The following is a 22,919-nucleotide window of genomic DNA, read 5'->3' on the forward strand; positions in this document are numbered from 1 at the left end:
CGAAAAACACACTATTAGAGGCCTTCTGGTGGTCCATTTTAGGCTAATTTAGTATCCATTTTCTTAGAAAAACACCTCGAATCCAATTTTGGACTTTAAATTACAAGATTTACAACAAAAAATTCCCAAAAACACAGGGCCTTTACAATTGATCATATCGAAAGCAATAAATCTATTGCCAAATTACAGTAAACATCCAATTGCAAAACCACATTCACAATGCAAAGATCCTACCACTACTACAAATTTGGGTTTTAACGACGCAAGTTTTGCGTCATAAAGACTTTCAACGACACAATTTTCGCGTCATTGAAGCCACTGTCAAGAAAGGCTATTTAACGACACTTTGAAAAATGTGTCATTAAATATGCTTAGATAACACCAAAATTGTGTCATTAATACCTTTACCTTGACGCAATAAATATGTCACTGTTATCTATAACTCGACACCAATATATTGTCATCAATACCCTTATATTGACGCAAATCATGTGTCACCGTTATCTATACCTTGACATTAATATATGGTCATTAATACTCTTAGATTGACATTTTAAATATGTCACCGTTATCTATCACTCGACACCAATATATTGTCATTAATACTCTTAAAACGATGCTTTAAGTGTGTCACCTTTCAATATAACTAGACACTAATATATTGTCGTTGTAAATATTTCGTTACACAAAATTGTTGTCAAGAAATGTGGTTTAACGACACTGTTTTTGTTTAAGACCCATAAGGAATGCAAAAGATTAAAATAAAAAACACCGACTACATAAGCATAGGCATAAGCATAGTATATAAATGTTGCAAATGTAAGTTTCGATTCAATCTTTACAGACCAAGCAATGTTCTAGTTTGCATCATGTTGAAACTTAGCATAAACTTACCCTTACCCCCCCCCCCTCCAAAGTAAATACAAAACAACATGAATCCTATAACATATGTCTAAGCGAATTGAACAAAATAGCTTTTCAATGACTACCATAACTGTAGAATAGTCAACACAACAAAGTATCAAGTTCCTAAATACATATCAACATGATTCCTAAAACATATGTCTAAGCGGATTGCACAAAATAGATTTTCAATGGCTACCACTGCAGGATAGTCAAAGCAACATTCCTAAGTACATGTTAACATGATTCCTAAAATAAAATAGTCAAGTTACGTTACAAAACATAAAGCACGCTTACCTCTTTCTTTTACTAAATCTCCACCCCCATATCTTGATTACTCTCCACGGAGGCTTCTTCTTTCTTGCAAATTCGGAAGCCTAATAATGAATAGCAAACTACGTAAGTTATACAATTATTGTTTCATATGCAATTATTAACTCTCATTATTTGATCTCTAACGGAGTTCATGATAAATTAAGTTAACATCATTCTCAAAATTATTCCAAGAACAAAAGTTGCAATCAATGTTATGAGAAAACAACAAACAATGTAACAAATAACAAACACTTTAAAATTTTACATACTCCGAAAATCCAAATAATATATAAAATCCAGTTGCAAAATAAGTAAGTTTCAAAACTTTCTTACCATGAGGATTGGGAAGTGTTGCTATCAAAGATCTCTTATAGTTCCTCTTCTATCAAATTCAACCCAAATCGAGTAGACAATATATTGATATAAATAATCCTTGTTTTTTCTTGGGAGCCATAGCACAAGAAAACATCGTCATTGACATACCCTAAACCCTAAAATCTTTAATGGCTTAAATTGAGAAGTCCTAGTTTTGTATCTTATCCTCTTATAGTTTTAAATTTAGTCTATCACTATTCATAAATGTTGAAATTAGATGATAAAGAAACCTACATAGCATGATACTTCATAGATTGGCAGAAATTCGAAAAAACAAAAAAAGTCATGTAAGTATGGAAAAATGAAATTTTTTTACTAATTGGAAAATGTAATATACTAGTTGCAAGCCAAGAACCATAAAATCCATAAAGGAACATTATTCTTTCCCGTCTCAAATTTTTATACCCATATGGCAAAAAACAAATGAATTTTTCATACATTTTGCAATTATAGAAATTGAAAAATAAATAATCATAATAATAATCATAATCATAATAATAATAATAGCAAAACAATGTGAAATATGACAAATACAGGTTGGCAAATGATTTGGCATATAATACAACAAACAATATAGTTGACAAATAATACAGGTTGAGAAATAATATAATATACAGGTCGAGAAATACCATATTGGAAATAATATACAGATTGAGAATAAATATATTGGAAATAATATAAAAATATATCATATATAATATACAAGTTGAGAAATAATACAGGTTTGTGAAATAAATATCAAACCTAACAAACTATCTTTTACAAGTCTAATCAATTAATAAACAGTAAACCAAAAAATTAACAACAGACAAATTAAATCAATTGGAACACAACAAATTTAATGAATATATAATAAAATGGCCTAAATCTAACAAATTCGAAGCACATTGAAATTAATTGGCCAATTTAATTGACCTAAACCAACAATAAATTGAATTAACAATCAAAGCACAGTAAACCCAATTGGCCTAAGCTAACAGGCCTAACCCTAACAAAATTAAAGTCACCTTAAAATTAATTAACGAAATTATACAACGAAAAAAATTTGAAAAACTACATCGTTATAATTGATCACACTCTCAAAAGGAGAGGGGAAAGGAGGAAATTAAAAAAAAAAAGTTACCTTTGAATATCAATTTGTCAATTTGTTTTTCTTAGCGTTTTTTGTTACCCTTGATAGAATAGTTTCCTTAGCTTTGTTTCAACCCTTCCAATTGATCTCAAACTTACTCTCCAAAAAAATGCTCCTTTGTTTTTATAGTGGAGAAGGTGGAAGTGAAAGAGAAAATTGGGTTAGTTGAGGGAAAATAGGGAGGAAAGTGGAGAAGGTGGAAATGGAGAGAAAATTGGGTTAGTTGAGGAAAAATAGAGAGGAGAGTGGAGAAGGTGGGAGTGGGAAAAAAAATTGGGTGAGTTGAGGGAAAATAGATAAGAGATTGATATTCATTTTTTTGTTTTTGTTTTTAAAAAGAAAAAGTTAAATTCAAATTCAAATCCAACTTTCAAAATAAAATAAAAATAAAGTAAATAAAAATAAAATAATAAATAAAAGACAAAATGTTGTATATACAACTTTTTAGAAGATTACTGTAAAGCCCCATAATTTTGAGGTAAATTTTATCTTGTTATGTTAATTTTTGGGATTTAAAATTTTTCGGTGTTAATTATTATTTAATTTAAATATATATATATATTTAAAAAAACCCTAAACGCGCGCCCCCCTCCCCCCCCTCCCCGTGTTCTTCTTCCCCTTCTCCTTCTTCTTCGGTATTTTTCTTTTTCTTCTCCACCCGACGCCGCCACCGTCCCCTTAAAATTTTCTTCTCCTTTCTGTCAACGCCAGCAGCTGTCTCCGTCTCTGTAGTTGTCCGCCTCGCAACGCCGGCATCCGTACGACTTCTCCTTCATCCAACCGACCGCATCCGCACGTTTTCGTCTTCCGCCTACGAACAGTCAATCGTCGACGAGTCCTCAAGATCGGTCATCCAATCGTTCGCAAGCACCTCCATCTCTCAAGCTCTCTCTCTTCGTCTCGTGTAACCAGGTGGCCGTCGGCCGCTTCTGCCCTTAGTTGAGCGAGTCGCCCCTCCATTTCCATCGCTGTGCTGCCGTCGATCGTCCGCAAAACGCCACCGCCAATTCAACCTCAAAAGCCATACCTGGGCTACGAATCCAAGCCAAGAACCAAGCTGAGCCGAGGACTATGTCGAGCCACGAGCTAAATTGAGCCGAGTCGAGGATTAAGCCGAGTCAAGCCGAGGACTGAATCGAGCCGCGAGCCGAGTCAAGCTAAGCTGAGCCGCGAGCCGAGTTGAACTGAGCCGAGCCGAGCCACCTAAGCCATTTGCTTTCCACGTCAAGTCACGGTGAGCCATTGGTAAGAATCATTTAGTGAGCTTCCTAATGTTGCCATAACCGATTCGAGTTTAGATATTGGATTAAGACATGGTCCTACCTTTCGTTCCTTGAAGAGTTGACGCTCAAGTTCTCGAGTTCCACGACAGGCTTATTTGGAGATAGCTCTCTTTCACTCGGGTAAGTCGACGGATGTTGTTTAAAACGATTTAAAAAGGTGACTTTTACTAGTGTCATCGTTTAAATCCTTATGATTTCGTTTAGGTGGATTCGTTGGGCGTGGACTCGATCAAGGGGCATAGCCAAGTTTCAGGTAAGGGATTTCTTACTACTAGACCTCGGATCGAGGCTGGAAATGTAGTAATCCATATGGAAATTACACGTTAGTAACGGTATTGAATGGATTGACGCATGTTTGACTAATATATATCACTTGTATGCTCTTGACTGATTAAAGGTGACGTGACCGTTAGTTGTAGCTTATGTGCTATCATATGTAATGAGTTGTTTACGGATAGACACAGATACCCGGATGTTCTGTGATTTGTAGTTATGTTGGTGGGCTATGTTGTGAACTAGAATAGTATGTCGATGGACTATAAAGTCTTAATGTTGTGTAAGTGGAAGTCTGTTGTCCGGATATTGGTTATGGAGTTATGTCGTGGAAGGACTAAAAGTTCGAGAACCTCTCGTGTACATTAAGTATACGCCGTTGAACCGTGCTATAAACTGAATATGATTGTCATGTATAATGTGGGCATTACGCATAACGTAGATTACCTGGGAATACACTAGAGCTTGAACTGAGTCGAAGTATTGTCAGATAACTTTACAAAGTGAAGATTTGACTGATTGACTGCATTTAAATAAATGTCACAATGATGTGGATATGCATATAGCAACTGCGGAGATAGTTGTTTAAACCTATATTGTCTAACTGGCTAAGCCTATGACTGAACTGTCAGTTTGAACGTTATCGGGGTGTGACTGTTGTAGATGGTTTAGTATAGGCTGTGGGGTAGCGATTAGCTTCATCTATGGGGTAGTGTACCTTACTGATATGTGTATCCTTCGGGATCACTTGACTGATATGTATATCCTTCGGGATCACTAGACTGACAAGTGCATCCTTTGGGATCACGAGACTGATGTGTGCATTCTACGGAACCACTAGACTGTTTATGTAGGGTACCCCTGAATAGGACGTTAACTGTTATTCCCTAACGGGCCCAGTAGTGGGTCCCTTACTAGCTATATCTTATACTCACCCTTTTTTTTCTCTTTAACTTTTCAGGTAAGGGTACAGCGAGGGGCAGACCGACGAGGGGCAAGAAGGATGCTTGAAGGCCATATGGACGCGTCTGGTTTTCTTTATGCTTCCGCTGATGTATTTTGTTACTCGTTATTTTCATTGTCAGATCGAGTCATGGTTAGAATATTTGGTTTGTGGTTTTGTGTTTGATGATTTGAGCACTGTATTTTGGAACTCTCGTGAATGTGATTTAAAATAGGACCTGAAATTGCTTTTGTGACATTTTAAACGTTTTTAACGAATCGTAACCGGTCTTTTATGAGCTTGCGTGTTTTACTGTTGAGTCTTAATACTATGTAGTGACCTCAGCTTAGTCCGGAAAGTTGGGCCGTTACAATTACTCCTTCATTGGATCAAAAAATATTTATTGTAGACAAAGATAATCAATTGAATTTTGCACTTTAATTTTTTAAAGAAAATGTATCTTACATATTAATTAAACAATCAAGAGCAAATTTAAAGATTGTTTCTTAGATATCACATGGAATTGAATTTGTTCTTGAACAAAAATTAAAGAATCAACATGCTAAATTAGAACAAAAATTGAAGAAACTCGCAAATAAATTAAATACCCATGATCCTCTTACCTCTTAGAAAATTACTCCTCTATTGGAATAAAAGATTGATGGAATATCTTGCTGGAATTTTTTCTCCATTGAAATAAAATATTATCGGAATATTTTTTAGAGAAAAAATGACAAGAGATTGGAGAGTTCTGAAAAAATGATATTTAAAGAGAATTTGGGTGAAAATTTGAGTTAGATTTATGAATGGATCAAATATAACTAAAGATTGATTAAGATTTACGGGAAAATGAGTTATATATATAAAAGAAATGAAAATAGTGTGTCAAGAAATAGTGTGTCACTTCTATTTTCAACGACACATTTTACTCCCACCCTACCCTTTTTTTATTTTTAACGACACAATGTTTTGATTTGTAGTGTCGTTAAAACCCAAATTTGTACTAGTGCACCAAACCAATGAAAATTTTTAAAATTCCCAATTAAAATTTAACCTGGCTCTGATATCAATTGAAGGGATGAGAGCTCCACGTGGCGGAATAATTAAACAAAACCATTAACTCAAATTAATTGGAAACCTCAGAATACCAATACATTGGAATATATAGAAGAAAACAAACTTTCTAAGGGCTAAGCATGCTTTCAAAAGAAATACAAAAATTACAGAGAAGAAAAACTAACTTTCGTTAACGACTCTGTATCTGCCTAACATTAAATTGGGGCATCACCACTTGGAGATATTCTCTTAATTGGGATTTTTGTTTGTGAGAACCAAAATTGGAAGGGGAATTTTTTTAAAGAGAGAGCTTCTGAGAGAGAATACGCAAAGGCAGAGGTAGAGTATCAAGAGAAAAATACTATGTATATTTTTGTCATACGTATAACTCCAGTTTGAAGAAAGGAAAGTTAGAGAAAATATAGGAACATGGGAAACCACCCACGTTCTCTATCAATTTAACAAATTAATATTAATATTAAATTAATTAATTAATTAATTAAATCATATTTAATTAATATTTCATTTCAATCATATTTAAATGAATATCTCTTCCATAACCTATAGTTTAAATTTAATTAAATAAAATTAAACTAAACTATTAATTAATTTTTTAATTAATTAATTGCTAAATTAAATATCTTATATTTAATTTAATCTAAGTTTGAATCATATTTAAATTTCTCTCGTAACCTATAGTTTTTATGTGTATCATATATACATTAAATTTTAATGTATGGTTTTAATATGAATCTAATTCACATTAAATTAATACTTGAACCCATTCAAAGATTTTATTCTCTCGTAAATTAATTTTGAATCATATATCCAAAATTAAATTTATATAATATATTTTAATTAAAATATAAACTTTATATTATAATGTATCACCATACATTATATTAATTCCCAAAATAAATTTGAACATTTCAAATTACAACCACTACAAATAAATCTCATTATCCTTTACGAGCTAAGAAAGGGACCTAATGGACCTGTAGATCAGAAGGTACAACGATATGAAATTAATTGGCTAACTCATTAACCACATTAATCAATCTTCGTTAACTGTGTACACTCCACTAAAAACTCACAACTGAACTCTTCTTACTGTAGATTTCTTTATCGGTAGATATAAACCAATAACAGTAAGTTAGTCCTTCACAAGTGTTTGTAACACCAGTTGGGTTAAATTACTATTTTATCCCTGGGTTACTTCTAGTCCTTAAATATCAATGCTCCTCTAGTGAACAACAGGTTATGGTCCAACCACTAAATAGAAACCCTCTCGTGTCGTAGAGAGGGTAGGGTCCTTTGTTCAAGTTTCAGAGACACAATTTAAGGGAACACTCATCTACTTACTCCAAAGTCGAGAAGTAGTGAATTCCATCTTGTGTGATTATGTTTCCAACTCCCCACTCAATCTTGTCCCCGAAATGATAAGCATATTAAGTCGCAATCTGGCCACTTTCACCCGTACAAATCAAAGGACAATCCCTTACAAACAGGAATTCATAATACACTCAGAACTAAGACTAACTTACCTAGGTCACCTTAATGAAATAGAGACCTAACTAGTTAACGGAATTACGTCTAATGGTTATTGTTTTGTGGTCCGATCTTATGCAAACTCATTGCATTGGATACCCTCATTCACATATCACCTATACAAACATGTTAGATCATTACGTTTGTATCAAATACAAAGTGAGTCGTATCCATAGTGTTACCAAGATAAGGTACCCGACCTTACCCCTACACTATAGACCTTTTAAGTTGTATCTCGAACATTGATTCATGTATGTCTCTACATACTGTTCAAGACTCATCAAACAACTTAGGATGTTAGTTTATTGGATTTAGGTTATTAAAATAAAACTAATAATATAATCAAATATGCTTACTTAAATTATAATAATAACACTTTATTACTAACGGCCAACGGATTACATTTTCTATCTACGAGTTTTAAGACACAAAATCCAAGATGCTTGAATTTAGAACTAGGGATTGCTTTTATTTATTGGTTTTATTTGCTTATGCTCATTGCTTTCTAGCTAGTTCATGAGTGAGTTAATGCTTAGAGTACAGTCTCGGTTAGATACGTGGGTTGCTGATTCATCTCTAAAGGATTCATTTCCTTGATTGTTCAATATTGCATCAATCTCTTCCTAGTGGTTCAACTTTTGAAGATTAAGATGGTGTTTCAGGCTCTTGGAATTTTGTTCATTAGAAGCCTTGATCTTAAAGATCTATGTAGATTTGGGGAATTTTAATGATCCTTAGTGGAGGTCAATTTAGAATAAAAGATACAATCCTTTTAGTATTCAATTTAATAATAAATGGCATCTGAATGTCAGACTGTTTGAACTTCTAGCCTGTTATGTTGGTGGTATTTTCAGTCGTAGATTTTCTTTTAATTCTTACTAGGTGTTTTTCTTCATATCTTTATTGGCTATGGAGTAAATTGTTCTAAAGGTTCTGTTTAAATTTCCTTTTGCAGATTTCAGATGGTCCTTTACTATAATGCCTTATTATCACTCAACATCTTGCAAAAGCTAGGTGTTGCAACAAATGTATTCAATCTTTGGTTCCAGATTCTTTAGAAGGTTAAAAAGAGTGGCGTTCAAGTTAATTTTACTTACTGCTAGTGTCCTCTGCATGGTTTGGATTTTTTCCTGAATCCTTGTATGTTTCTACTCGTTTGCACATAAAAGCTGCAAAAGAGGAAGAAGTTAAAGAAGATGATGAAATGGATGGTTACCCAAGCAATGAAGATGATGACGATGGAGATGGTTTTGATAAGAAAATGAATGGTTACCCAATCTGTATTGTCAATATACCTTCCATTTAATAAATGGCAGGTACCTTTTTTTAATAAAAAATAAAGGATCTCCCGACTCATTTTGTCCGACTTTCGTCCCAACGTGCGTTTATGCGTTGGAAGATCCTTTTTCGATGAGTTTTGCATATATCTCCCGACGATTTTGTGCATTGGGAGATCCCCTTTTCTTATAGTGTCAACATAAACACAAGTCCAACTTTACGAAACAAGTTTTTCCAAAAACCTCGTGCAAACAATAACTATGATCATTTTGCCCGACTTTGGCTTAATTTATGTTCTTCAAATGATACAAAACCTAATAAAGACAATAAATTGTTAGATACTATGATGGATAGTTACATTGTATTATTGTAGGGTTAAACTTTTGTCATTTCTTGTAATTATTAATCAGGTTGAAAAATATGAATGCTATAAATACAAAATAAAATAAAAACATGGTTATTATGGTATGTGAGATATGTGATTTCATTGTTTTTCACATTTTTTTTCAATTTTGATATGTTAATGTGTGCTTTTGAAGTTATGGAACAAGGACAAAGAAGTCTTTGTCTTTTTACTTTTAGAGAAAGATACACTTGTTGTCATTGAGATTTAGGTTAGATTTTAGTAGAAATTTGGATTTTGTTTAGTAATCATTTTGCTTTTTGTCGATATTTTTTAAAATTAAGCATATTTCTTCTCTAAGTCTTACAATGATTTGTAATTTTATTGGTCAAATTTAAAAAAACAAAAATAACTTTTTGGAAACAAATTTTTTAAGGCCTATTCGATAATGCATTTGTTTTCTGTTTTTTGTTTTCTGTTTTTTGTTTTTGAAAATCATTTTTTAAAAAAACATAGACGAGTTTAGCAAATAAACCTTTTTATTTTTTTAAAACAAGAACCTTGTTTTTAAAATAACCAAGGAAAGTTGAAAATGGAAAAAAAGAAAAAAAAAATCTTTCAAAAAGTAAAATTTGGTTTTAAAAATCAGAAAACAAAAATCAGTTAGTAAATTAAACTATTTTTTGTTTTAGTTTGGGAAAATATACGGTTGAGATATGAGATTTGAGTTAGGTATTTATTTGATCTCTAAAATTTCAAAACGTACCCTATAATCCCACCTTAAAAAATAGTTCTTAATAGTTTCTTGACAATTATTTGAGTAGCAGAAACAAAAATAGGTGGTAGTAATGTGAGCCAAAACAAATTAATTAAGTTTATATTCTTTTCTTTGTTAACTGTCTCATATTCGAAAATTTGTATAGAATAACCTAAAATAAATGACCCAAATTAAAACTGGGTACTTTTTAGGGGTCTTTTCAAAAATATAAAAAAAAGCGGCAAAATCTGTACGCTCTATAGAATAATTTCAAAAACGGAAAAAGCTCAAAGGCCCACTTTGTAAAATACCAAAAATACCCTATCAACCACGCCGTCAATAACGTGCGCGTAATATATTTGTGATTTATATGCGATCGTTTACATATGGCTATAATTTATACGTAGATACGATTATAATTTAATTTTGTTACACGATCGTTTAGATTTGGGTCCGATTTGGGGACCCAAATCTAAACGATTTTTTTTTTTAAATTTGGTACACGATTTTTTTAATTCTTTTGCTACACGATCATTTAGATTTCTTTACACGATCGCTTACTTTTTTTACATGATCGTTTACTATTTTTTACGCGATCGTTTACGGCTACTCCAATTCAAATAAATTTCTTTCAAGATTTTTTATACACACGACCGTTTACTTTTTTTTAAACAATCGTTACATTTGGCTACTTCAATCTAAATGATTTTTTTTCAAGATTCTTTATACACAATCTTTTATTTTTTTTACAAAATCGTTTACTTTTTTTACACGATTGTTTACATTTGGCTACTCCAATCTAAATGATTTTTTTTTCAAGATTTTTTATACACGATCTTTTAGATTTTGCTATTTTTTTGTACACAGTCTTATACACATTAGATTTTGTTATTTTTTTTACACAGTCTTATACAAAGTCGTTTAGATTTGGTTACTCAAATGCAAACGCGTAAAAAAAGAAAAGAAGAAAGACAATGGAAAGAAATTGAAGCAAAAAAAAGCAGAGAAAAAGAAGAAAAAAGATGGAAAGATTAAACGGCGTAAATAAAGAATTGAAAAATAAGAAAGATGATGGAAAGAAATTGTAGAAAAGAAAAAAAGGAAAGAAAAAAGATGAAATCGCAGGGGACAAACGAAGAATACGAGGAAGACGAATCGCAAGGAAGAAAAAAAATGAAAGGACAAATTTGAAATATTTAAAAAATGTCTAACTTTATGACTTTGTTACCTGGATCGTAAATAGTTTGGTGTTTTGTTATATGGTACCTATTTTTTAAAGCCAAAAGTGGTTTTCTGATTAATTATGTCAGAAATGTTTTCTTCTTACATTTTCTTCTTTTTCTAACTTTTTTATATTCTTTTTCTTTCTTTCCTTTTTTTTTTTTTTTTCTTTCTTCTGTTCTTTTCCCTCTCTTCTTTTTCATTTTTACGATTCTTTCACTTCTCAAGCTTTTCCCAATTAAACCAATCCATAAAGTACATAAATAGAACCATCAACAGTAGCTTCGCTCATCACTGTCATCCTTTACAATGGTCATGTAACAAAATATTTCAATCTGCGAAGTATTTCATAATATCAACGCAATTAATATTAACTAAAACATTTCAACTTTATTAATTTCTCTATAATTAATTCAACTAATTAAATTTCCTCTACCCATATATTTGAACTACTTATAGAGAAGAAATCGCATTCGTGGATATGGATGGATCTAAATGAAACATAACTGTTTATGACTAATCTAAAAAACATCCATTTCTTCACTCAAAAGGAAGGATAGCAGAAGAACTTTAGACTTGGCCAAAATCTCAAGAAAACCCATAAACCACCATGACAAAGCCTAGGAAAAGTAAAACTAATTTATCAAGCACACACAAAAAGAGGGGAAACAACAAAAAATTTATTAAAATAAGAGAAAGAAAAGTTGAACTGGAATGTAAAAACTCAAAAAGGAAAAACAAAACGAACCTGATGGTTCCATCCAATAGGGGAGCTTATTCGACGGTGGCATCCAACAACAGAGGTGGAATATCTTCCACACTGCAACAAAACGAAAATCAGATTGAGAAGATGGAGGAGAGAAGAACGAGAGAGATGATAAACTTTCATTCTAAACAAAGTTACTCACTGTATAGACGCCGTGGATCTTTTTCAAAAGATTATCGTTGAAGATGAAAGTAAAGATGGATGAAATGGATGCCAGAGATAGATTATTGTCATCACAAAGGAAAAGAAAAATGGAGAGGAAAATGAAAAGAAAATGAAAGACTTAGGGATGGGATTAGGGTTTCTTCCACTTTTTATGTGTCACAAAAAAAATTGTTACTAAAAATTGAGTTTTCTTCTCATGTTCATCGATAACTATAAAAAGGAAAACATTATTAACTATATGATCACTTAAGTATTAGGGTGAACATGACACATGTGGCATTGTTGTGCAATATTATTCTTCTTGCCGGATTTTCGCCTTCTTCGAATAAATTTATGGTTGTTGTCTGGTCCAAATTTTGGCATCAATAATTTTAACTATCTGTTTTTTCACTTTCTTTTTATTAAAAATGTTAGGTGCTTGTTTTTATCTGTTACTCTACTCCCTACAATTTTAATTAACCATCAAATTACAGGTTGTCCTAATATAATGTTCTTTTTTCTAATAAAAGGATTATTTTGTTTTTTAATTTATGAGGATGTATAGCAATAGGTGTTGTCTCTACAAGTCCCCATTTAGTTAGCTTATACTTTAGATTTCAATATATTATTTTATATAAAAGAATTATTGTAAATATTATTAGTGTTTCTCGTGCCATCTGTCATTTCCCTCTACATCCAACTCATTTGTCATGTGTCTTGAAGATATCAACTCTTAATGGTCATGCAATCGACCTAAAGCTTAGAAAATTACTTACATAATGTCAGTTTGTGGATTTTGTAATACATGTATTGGAGAAATTTCAAATAAATGGAAGAAAGTAAATTTTTTAGATTTTTTAAATTTCTTAATCTATTATTTATTTATATATTATATTTTGTTTATTTTAATATTATATTTTTTTCGGTTTCCATATTGTGATTGTGCCTCGTTGTTACGTCAAAAATATATATTTTATGGTACATTCATGTAAGAGAGAGAGAGAAAAAAACTATTGAATAGGTATATCTTAGCCTATAACAAATTATTTGATACATTAAATGAACTTTATCCAAAACTTAAAAGGCATTTCAAGTCAACATTTTATTAATAATGTTACAACATGACAATCTCCAATTTTTAATAAAATATGAACTATTCATGCATTAAACATCTTTTAGATATTAGTCTTTTCTTTTATCCATAAGTACAAAGTCAACCTTACCTTAAGTTTATTAATTACAATTGATGAACAAATTCTAGTTCAACCAAATATCATTGATTACTTTTAACTATTCTTATGAAATATTTTAAAAATCAAGTCTCAAAGTGTATGTCAATAAATATGGTTGAAAAACATTATTGTCTAGATTTTAGTTAATAATAATTTTGGCCTCTTTTAATCACTATTTTTTTTTCTATATTTTTAAATTCTATTTTAAGATTTTTGTTTATTATCGAAAACAAAAAAGTGTGTATATTTGGTTTTTATTTTCATTTTTAGTTTTTCCTTCGTAATTTAGAAAACAATTTCTTTTTGTTTAAAAGGAAAAAGTCCAATGTAGTTACCAAACTTACTATTTTTCTAAAATTAAAAGAAAAAACTCAAAACAAAAATAAATTATCAAATTGGTCCTAAATTTTTTGTATTTTAAAATTTGTAACAATTTAGTACTTCAGCTCTTATTCACTGTTACAATTTAATTGTTATACTTCAAATTTTATTATAATACAATCTCATCTTGAAATATCTAGCAACATTATCATTATTAAAGAAATTATAAAAATGGTAAAATTAACAAAATATAGCAAAATTTCAGATTCTATCGGTGATAGATATTTGATAAGTATATCAATGCTAACATCACAACTTAATGGGTACTCAAAAGCTTCCCAAAAAAACACAATCAATAATTGTAACTTAAATTCCAACCCGCTTACCACTTCAAATAGGTGCGAAACCACTTACTTACCAATGAAATCTTATCAAAGTTAACCTCAACCAACTAGACATCACATTGATGTGTTCTCCATATCTTAAATAAAAAGTCTTGAATCAACTCCTAATAATTACTCATTGGAATTCATTTAAACAACCTTTTAAGACCGAAACCAAACATAAAAATCATGTCTTCAAGAGAACTTACCCAAATACATTTAATCCAAGATTGATTCCCAACTTTTTTTTCAATGATTCGACCCAAAATTCGCCATGCTTTAGGCAGCATGCTAACACTTCCAAAACTCAAAACTAACACCCATAAAGTACAAAGTATTAATTCCAAACAAATTCTAATGTGTATCCAACATCAAACAAAAACCCAATGAAAATTCACCAACAACGTGCCAAAATTACCATAAAATCAATGTTTATCCCATTGGATAGCTTGCTTCCAATATCAAAACTCCTCCAAAGCTTGAATTTAAGGCCAAACATATCGGGTTTATGCCAAATCAAATCTATAACTGTGGACAATCAAGATAATTTAATAAAACTCCCAAAAACTCACCAAAACTTAACCACAACAGTTTCAACGATGTAGATCGAACTTCACCAACAATAGATCAATGGCAACATTATTGTGAAGAGATTCGATGTTAGGGCTTAACTGTCAACGACCATTATTGTTAAGAGACACAACACTGCTAGAAACGGATAACAGGCATGGCTATCCCAAATCCATCGCAATGTGGCTAAGCAATGGTGTGCACTATGACTGAGTTTACAATGTCTAAAAATGTCTATTAGTATCTTTTATCGATAGAATCACTAGCGAATTTAGTATAGGTCTGGAGCTCGAGCTTCCCTCAACTTTATCGTCTTTATATTATATATATATATATATATATATATATATATATATATATATAAACTATTTAATTTCTAATATTTGTAGGTAGCTTAGTGGTTACTCTATTTGTCAGCAGATCTGCCACTAGATAGAATCTAAAATTTTGTAAAGTTTTTTGTTCACTTTGCTACATTTGAAAACATTCACCAACCCTACTACTATTATTATTTTATTATTATTATTATTATAAACCGAACAATAAATAAATAAATTTTTGGGAAACTTAGAAAAATGTAACAAAACACCCAACTATTTACGGCACCTGTAACAAACTCATAAAGTTAGCCATTTTTAAATATTTCAGGTTTGCCCTTCTCTTCCTTTATCTGCGATTTCTTTCCTCGTCTTCCTCTTCGATTTCTTTCATCGTCTTTCTTTTTTTCCTCTTATTTTTTTCTGCGATTTCTTTCCATCATCTTTCTTATTTTTCAATTGTTTTTTTACGTCGTTAAATCTTTCCATCATATTTCTTTTTTTTTTCACTGCGATTTCTTTCCATCGTATTTCTTATTTTCTGATTTTGTGATTTCTTTCGATCGTTTTTCATCTTTTTTATTCTTTTTCACATCGTTTAATATTTACATCTTCTTCTTTTCTAATTCTTTTTTACGTCGTTTAATCTTTCTATATAGTCTTTCTTCTTTTCTTTTTTTTTACGCATTTACATTTAAGTAACCAAATTTAAACGACTGTATATAAGACAAAGAATCTTGAAAAAAAAATCATTTAGATTGGAGTAGCCAAATGTAAACGATCATTTAAAAAGTAAACGATCATGTAAAAAAATAAAAGATCGTAAATAAAATATCTTGAAAAAAAATCATTTGGATTGGAGTAGGCAAATGTAAACGATCATGTAATGTAAAGAAATCTAAATGATCCTGTACAAAAGAATTAAAAATTAAAAAAAAAATCATTTAGATTTGGGTCCCCATATCTAAACCGTGTCGATGGAATTAAAAAGATAAATGATAGTCATATCTAAACGATCGCGTTGTAGCCCTATATAAACGATCGCGTATAAATTATAATCATATCTAAATGATCACATATAAATTATAGTCATATCTAAACGATCGTGTATATATTGAATCATATCTAAACGATCGCATATAAATTATAACTATATATAAACGATCGTTTTGTAATCATATCTAAACGAGCGCGTATAAATTATAGTTATATCTAAACGATAGCGTATATATTGGACCATATCTAACGATCGCGTATATATTAAACCATATCTAAACGTGATTGACATGACATTTTCGGTATGTTACATAGTAGGCCTCTGGACTTTTTCCGTTTTCGGAATTATTATATATATGTAAATATTTTGCCGCTTTTTATATTTTTTAAAAGACCCATAAATTTTTGTCTCGATGAAATTGTAATTCCCCCAGCATTAATATTTCTTTTTCTTTTTAAAATGCCTTATAAACCCCCCTCGTTTTATCGTTCACATCAGATCTCTCTCTCTCTCCCTCATTGTAAATGTAATATTCACTTTCATTTAATTTAATTTCTTGATCGTCACATCAATAAACCCTCAAGAATCCTCTTTTCCTTTTCCCTTAATTTAATTTTAATCTCTCACTGCCATGGGCGGCGGCGGTGGCGACACATTCCTTTGGCTCTTATCATCAGTCTAATGTCCTTAATTACTCAAGATTCAAAGGTTTTCTTCTACCACTATTCACTACATTTTCTTTTTCTAATTCCAGTTTTCTTTAACTTTTTTATTTTATTACTATTATCAGTATATCTATATGTATCTTTTGAAAATATTACTTACTTTCTAATTCTTGATCTTTTTTTTTTTTTTTTTCGATTCATGAATTAGCTGTTGTAATAATGTGCCAACTTTCTTTTGGTAATCTTGACTCTTTTTCTTGATTAGTTAGGTCCTAAATTTTTTGTTTGTTTGATTTTGATTAGTATCTGTTCTTTTTGCTTGAAAAAATTTTAAGATTGTAGTTTGTATGAGATTATATTAGATTACTATAATCTTGATACAAGAATTGTAAATGATCAAGTTTCTTACCAGATATCAAGAAAGGAAGAAAGAAAAAACAAATTTTAGGGTCTAGGGTTTATGTTATGAATCATTTCTTTAATCCATCAATTTAATTTTTCTTTCATTTTCCTTCAAATTCTAGGGGTTTTAATTAGGTAAAGTAATGTGAAATTAATCATCTACTTAGTTTGGGAAATTATTGCATCTAAAGGAAGTTGCAAGAAGATTTTAAATGTTTTATAAAGAGGTATAACGACAATAGGTTTTGAATTTGAATGCAGTTTGTTTAATAATACTCTTCATTTTAACATCAAATGAATGAATATTTTCAAAATTGTTGTTGCTTCGTCATGATTTAATTTCTTTAGGTACGGAGAAAATATGGCCAAGAAGTGGTTTATTCAATAGTGTTATCTATTTGCACGAGACATTTGTGAATGGTACGTACTCATTTTTTAACTAGAAATATACATTTATAAGACGGTGTTATTTTAGTAACTTTGTTATTTAACTAGTTATATATTGTGCATATTTAGCTTGGAAATACCATCTACCCTATTCATTTATTTTTTCAAGAAAATAGTGCTCTTATATTATGATTAAGAATTTAGGGTTAGAAGCAATTATTCATCTAATACATATATTATTCTAATTAAATTAGGATGTCAAAGTTGGAGATATAAGGTTGGTGTATTTATGTTGGTACAAGAAATTATGATATAAATTTGTTTTTTTTTTAAAGAAAATAGTATATATTGTATCTCTCTACTAAGTTAAAGTTAAGAGGTTGGTAATTTATGTGAGTAGATTGAGGTTTAATTTAGACTTTTATTCTTTTAGTCAATACTAAAATTACTATGTGAATTATTTATTTATAAGGACATATCCTATGTTTTATAGGATCCAGGAAGATAGGATACAAAAACTCTATTTATGTCAGTATTGATAAAACAACATACATATTTTAATTTATATAAGATGGAGATGTGTGTGGAGGGACAAGGAAGGAAATTCCTTTTAGTGTGGTTGAGAATTTTAAGTTGAGTAATATATGCTCATTATTATATTTTCGCACTAAATTAGAGAACGCAGCGGAACAACTAACCAGAATGCAATAACCAATACAACGCCGTCGCACCGTTCACCGTCGCACCATTCACCGTCGCACCATTCACCGTCACTCACTCTCTCTGTGTGTATGACTGTCGGTCGCCTTTCCTCTCCTCACTATGCAATCTTCTTTTCTTTTCTTTTTAACATAAAATAAAGATGGATATATTTGCAAAAATGTCATTAGGCATAATTAACATTCTACCCTCAACTTAAAAAACCCATAGGTTTAAATAATTACCATTCTTTCAATCTATCCTATGAGCTGGAAGAACCTTTGCAAATATATCTAATAGCATAATCTAGGATAGATTGAAAGAATGGTAATTATTTAAACCTATGGGTAAGACGGTTTTCTAAGTTGAGGGTAGAATGGTAATTATGTCTAATGGCATTTTTGCAAATATATCCATCTTCTTTATTTTAGGTTAAAAAGAAAAGAAAAGAAGATTGCACAGTGAGGAGAGGAAAGGCGGCCGACAGTCATACACACAGAGAGAGTGAGTAACAACGAGTGAGTGACGGTGCGACGGTGAGTGGTGCGACGATTTGGGTATTTTCAGCAACAAGTCGGTCTTCACAGTAGTGGCTTGCGACGGACAGCATCGATTCTTGCAGGTATCACGTCGACAAGCAGCGTCGGCGTGATTCGAGACTCGGTTTTCGGGTGTTCTTCGACGGCCAGCGTTGGTTTGCAGACGGCGGTTGACGAGCAGTTGACAAGCAACGTCGGCGTGATTCGAGACTCGGTTTTCGGGTGTTCTTCAACGGCCAGCGTTGGTTTGCAGGCGGCGGTTGACGAACAGTCGACAAGCAGCGTCGGCGTGATTCGGGACTCAGTTTTTGGGTGTTCTTCGACGAGCAGCGTTCGATTTTTGGGTCAGTGCAGCGGGTTTTAGTTCTCAGTTCATAGAGCATCCGCGGGTCTCTCATTCTTGGATTGACGGTATAGTTGGGTTTGCCTTGTTTAATTACAGATTGATGATCTTGTTGATTTCTGTAATTGTTCCTCAAACTTTGTTCTAAATAAAATCCTTCCAAGCTGGTTCTCAAAGTGGATGTAGACCAAATTGGTCGAACCACTATAGATCTTTGTGTGGTTTATACTTTGTCGCTTTCTTTGTGATTATCTGGCTATTGCGTTTTGGTTGGTTGTTCCACTGCGTTCTCTGATTTAGTGCGAAAATATAACACTAATCTATGTTGGTTTGACATTTTTTCTAATATAAATTGAACTGAATATGAAGAAAAGTTGTGTGTTTGTTTTTTTAAATTAAACAAGATTTTATTTTTGAATGGCTTCCTATGATAGAGGTGAGGAATGGTAAAATTCTCTCGTGTTCTTGAGGTAAAGAATTTTTTATTTGACCTTCTATTTGGAATCAATAAAATTTAACAAGTGATTTTAAATCTTGTGATTTAAATTTTGAAAAATATGGTTTAAGTTTTTTATTTAATATATAAAATGGGGAAGGATTTGAAATTAATGTATTTTATGTTTTTGTATATCGAAGATAATTGAAAACGAAAACAAACATTTGAAGTAAATGTATTTTATTATGATTTTCTTCTAATTTTTTTAATTCTAAATTTAAAAAATAAATTTACCCCCAAAATCCTACAAAATTTTTGCAAAATAATCCAAAAATGAGGTTCCAAATAGTGGGTGAAGAAAAATTCTAATATAGCCAAAATTAATGGATAGATTCCACTTATTTGAAAAATCATGACTTCAATGTCGAAGGAATGATATATAAAATAAGACATTTTTTTAAAAAAAATTATTCTTTTTAGACAATTCAAGTTAGATTTTGACACAGATTTTCAGGTAGAAACAACTCTCTTCCAAATCCATGACTTCAATGAATGAGTTTGTGCATTATATTGCTTACTATTATTTATTTGTATCATATAATTTCTCTTTGAATCTTTGAATTGTATGATTATTTAATTTTCTTTTAACATATGTATATATGTGAGACTGCAGGTCTGTTAGGTGGATGCTTTGACTGTTGTTTGTATATGAATTAGTCCTCCAACTTGGTTTTCTTTCTTTGTTAACCATTCTAGTTTTAGGTTTAGGGTTTAGGGTTTTCTTTCTTTGTTGAGCATTCTAGTTTTAATTCTAGTGGAGTTGTACGGGCTAAATACCTTAGACTTCAAAACCTTAAGCATTTGTCTTTACTTCATTTTAATTCTATACTGCTAAATTTGTCTGCTCAACTTGTCTACTGCCATTTAGGCATGCAGTTTTGTGCAATTAACATTCTTTCTTTCTTTCTTTCTTTCTTTCTTGGCAAGCTCTTTCCCCCAAGTCTCTTTCGTCTCTAAGTTTGTGTGTTTTCTGTTTATCTACTTCTTGTTTAAAGTTTCCTAACTCACATTTCATATAGGATTTCGATAAGAATGTTTTAATTTTTAACTTCACAAGTCACACATTAATGTTTGAATAATATTATATTTTTCTTATTTGAAAATATTATATTTTTCTTTGGTTACGGTAATGTTTTTTTAGTATAACTATATGGATGTGGGAATTTAACTTTGGTTACTGCAGTGTAATTTGATTGATTCTATTACAGAGATGCAGTGTGGTTGTGTGATTTTATTATAGGCAAATTTTGAGCAACATGTTGGGCAACATGTCAAAATCATTATTGAATGTGAGCCTAAATATAGTGACAGTGCTAAATATAGTAAAGGTGAGAGGAGGTCGCTCTTAGAAGAAGCCTAAGCATTTGTCTCGAAGGGATCTCACATAGAACACTTGAAGAAGCATTATGGGGAAGGTTAGGGATCTTACCTTTAGAGCCCGTATAAGCATTTAATTTGTATTGAGGGGATTTTATACACAACTTGAATAAACATTATCATGGAAGTGAGGGGACTTCGAATAACTGAAGAGAAAGCTATATGTGAGTTATTGAAGAGAGAGTCTATCAATAAGTATTTTCTTTATAATTGCTAAACTATTTATATAGTAAAATTTTCTTCCATTGGAACATTATCCCCATAAACATATGATAATCTTACACTTAACTGGATTATCAATCTTTGTGTCTCTTGATGTTTTCGTTTGCTTTTCATGATTGTGTCCACTTGTCATACATATTTTCTCTCTGTATTCACTTCTCTCCGTAATATTTAGTCAAGATTCAAAATTGCAAATCTTAAAATGTGAAAAAGAAATTGAAATAATATATCAAATTTAAGATTGTAACCTTTGAAGCAGAAGGTAGCTTTCTTGATAAACAAATTCAAAGATTAAAAAAAAAAGTTAATGAAATGGTAGTTTCGATAACAATAGTAGCACTCTATGATAAACGCAACAAATACACTCTATATGATCTCTCAATCTCTTGCCAGTCAACTTTTCTTCACTATCTATTCGTCCCCATTTTATGAAGGAGAAAGTGGAGGAGTAGCACCAGGAGAGAAACCTCGAGGAATGGCAGGTGTGATAGAGGGACAAGGAGAAGTTGGAGGAGAAGGTGGAGTCATATATAGGAGAAATAGGGAGTAGGTTGATGAAATGAAAGATCTTGGTGATAACCTTCTTAGTTTGCCAAAAGAAAAGTTATTATGAGACATTAAAAATAACATGTCATGGGTAGGATGATGATATTTTTTTGATATTCACCACCCCAATCAATTTCAATAAGACTTTTGAAGTTTAAAAAACAAGAAAAAGTTATATCATTTGGTTTAAGAAGATATATCCAAGAGAAGCGTATAGTCATCACAAAGAAAATGAAGAAACGCAACAAGTTCCATTAACAGGATCTTGAGGGGAAGGACCCCATAAATCAGAATGAACCAGTTGAAAAGGCTTCAGTTGTCTTAGTTACAACACTAGAAACTTGAAAACAATGACTCTTAGCAAGTTGACAAGGCATTCCAAAAAATATTGACATGGACTCAAGGCAAGTGACATTTAGAAAGCACGGTGTTTAAAACAGAAGCTGATGGATATTCACCACTCCAACCCAAGATAAGTGATTGACGGTAGACCAAAAAACAACAGCCCATAGAGAAGAACAAGATGAAGTAAAGCGATTGGTTGATTGTAACTTATGTAAACCATCTTCAAGAGTGCCCCAAAGGAGAATCCTCTTGGATTGGAGATCCTACACAAGGAAGAAAAAAGCGTAAATTCAACAAGAGCTTTATTATCGTTGTAAACTCTAGCAATACTAATAAGACGTTTAGATCTAGATAACACCACGCATTAGCTTGGTTACTTGAGTATGTTTCAAATGAAAATCGAATTGTGTATTGCACATACCTATAGATCGCCCTTGACGACCTCGATGCATTCTCTTCCAACATTAGTCCACCTAAGATAGCAGACTGGAAATGTACGCCTCACATACATACCAATGGCCTGGCTGAACCGAATAGCGTATGGAGATATTGGCTTCTTTGTCCAAGGGGTATGGACATGGGAGTCCTACCATTGGCATGGACATACCTCTCCAACTCCAAGAGTCGAGACTGCCGACGTCTCCTAGGAGTCGAAAAGGGTTGAGTAGTTTCTGCCGAATAAAACAAATCATATGAGAAACAAGTTAAAATAATTATGAGTTAAAGTACCGAGAGACTTAC

General features: G+C 31.6%; 1 long non-coding RNA gene across 1 annotated transcript; it reads right to left on the reverse strand.

The window, feature by feature from the left end:
* Positions 1–937: 937 nt before the first annotated feature.
* Positions 938–12,522, reverse strand: LOC107991128 (uncharacterized). Its single transcript, XR_007819000.1, has 4 exons — positions 12,336–12,522; positions 12,176–12,247; positions 8,926–8,997; positions 938–1,280 (listed from the first exon to the last, which is right to left on the reverse strand). It is a non-coding gene; the product is annotated as an uncharacterized LOC107991128 (long non-coding RNA).
* Between the last annotated feature and the right edge of the window lie 10,397 nt (positions 12,523–22,919).

The sequence above is a fragment of the Cucumis melo genome, chromosome 2 (genome assembly GCF_025177605.1).
Source record: "Cucumis melo cultivar AY chromosome 2, USDA_Cmelo_AY_1.0, whole genome shotgun sequence".
Taxonomy (NCBI): Eukaryota; Viridiplantae; Streptophyta; class Magnoliopsida; order Cucurbitales; family Cucurbitaceae; genus Cucumis; species Cucumis melo.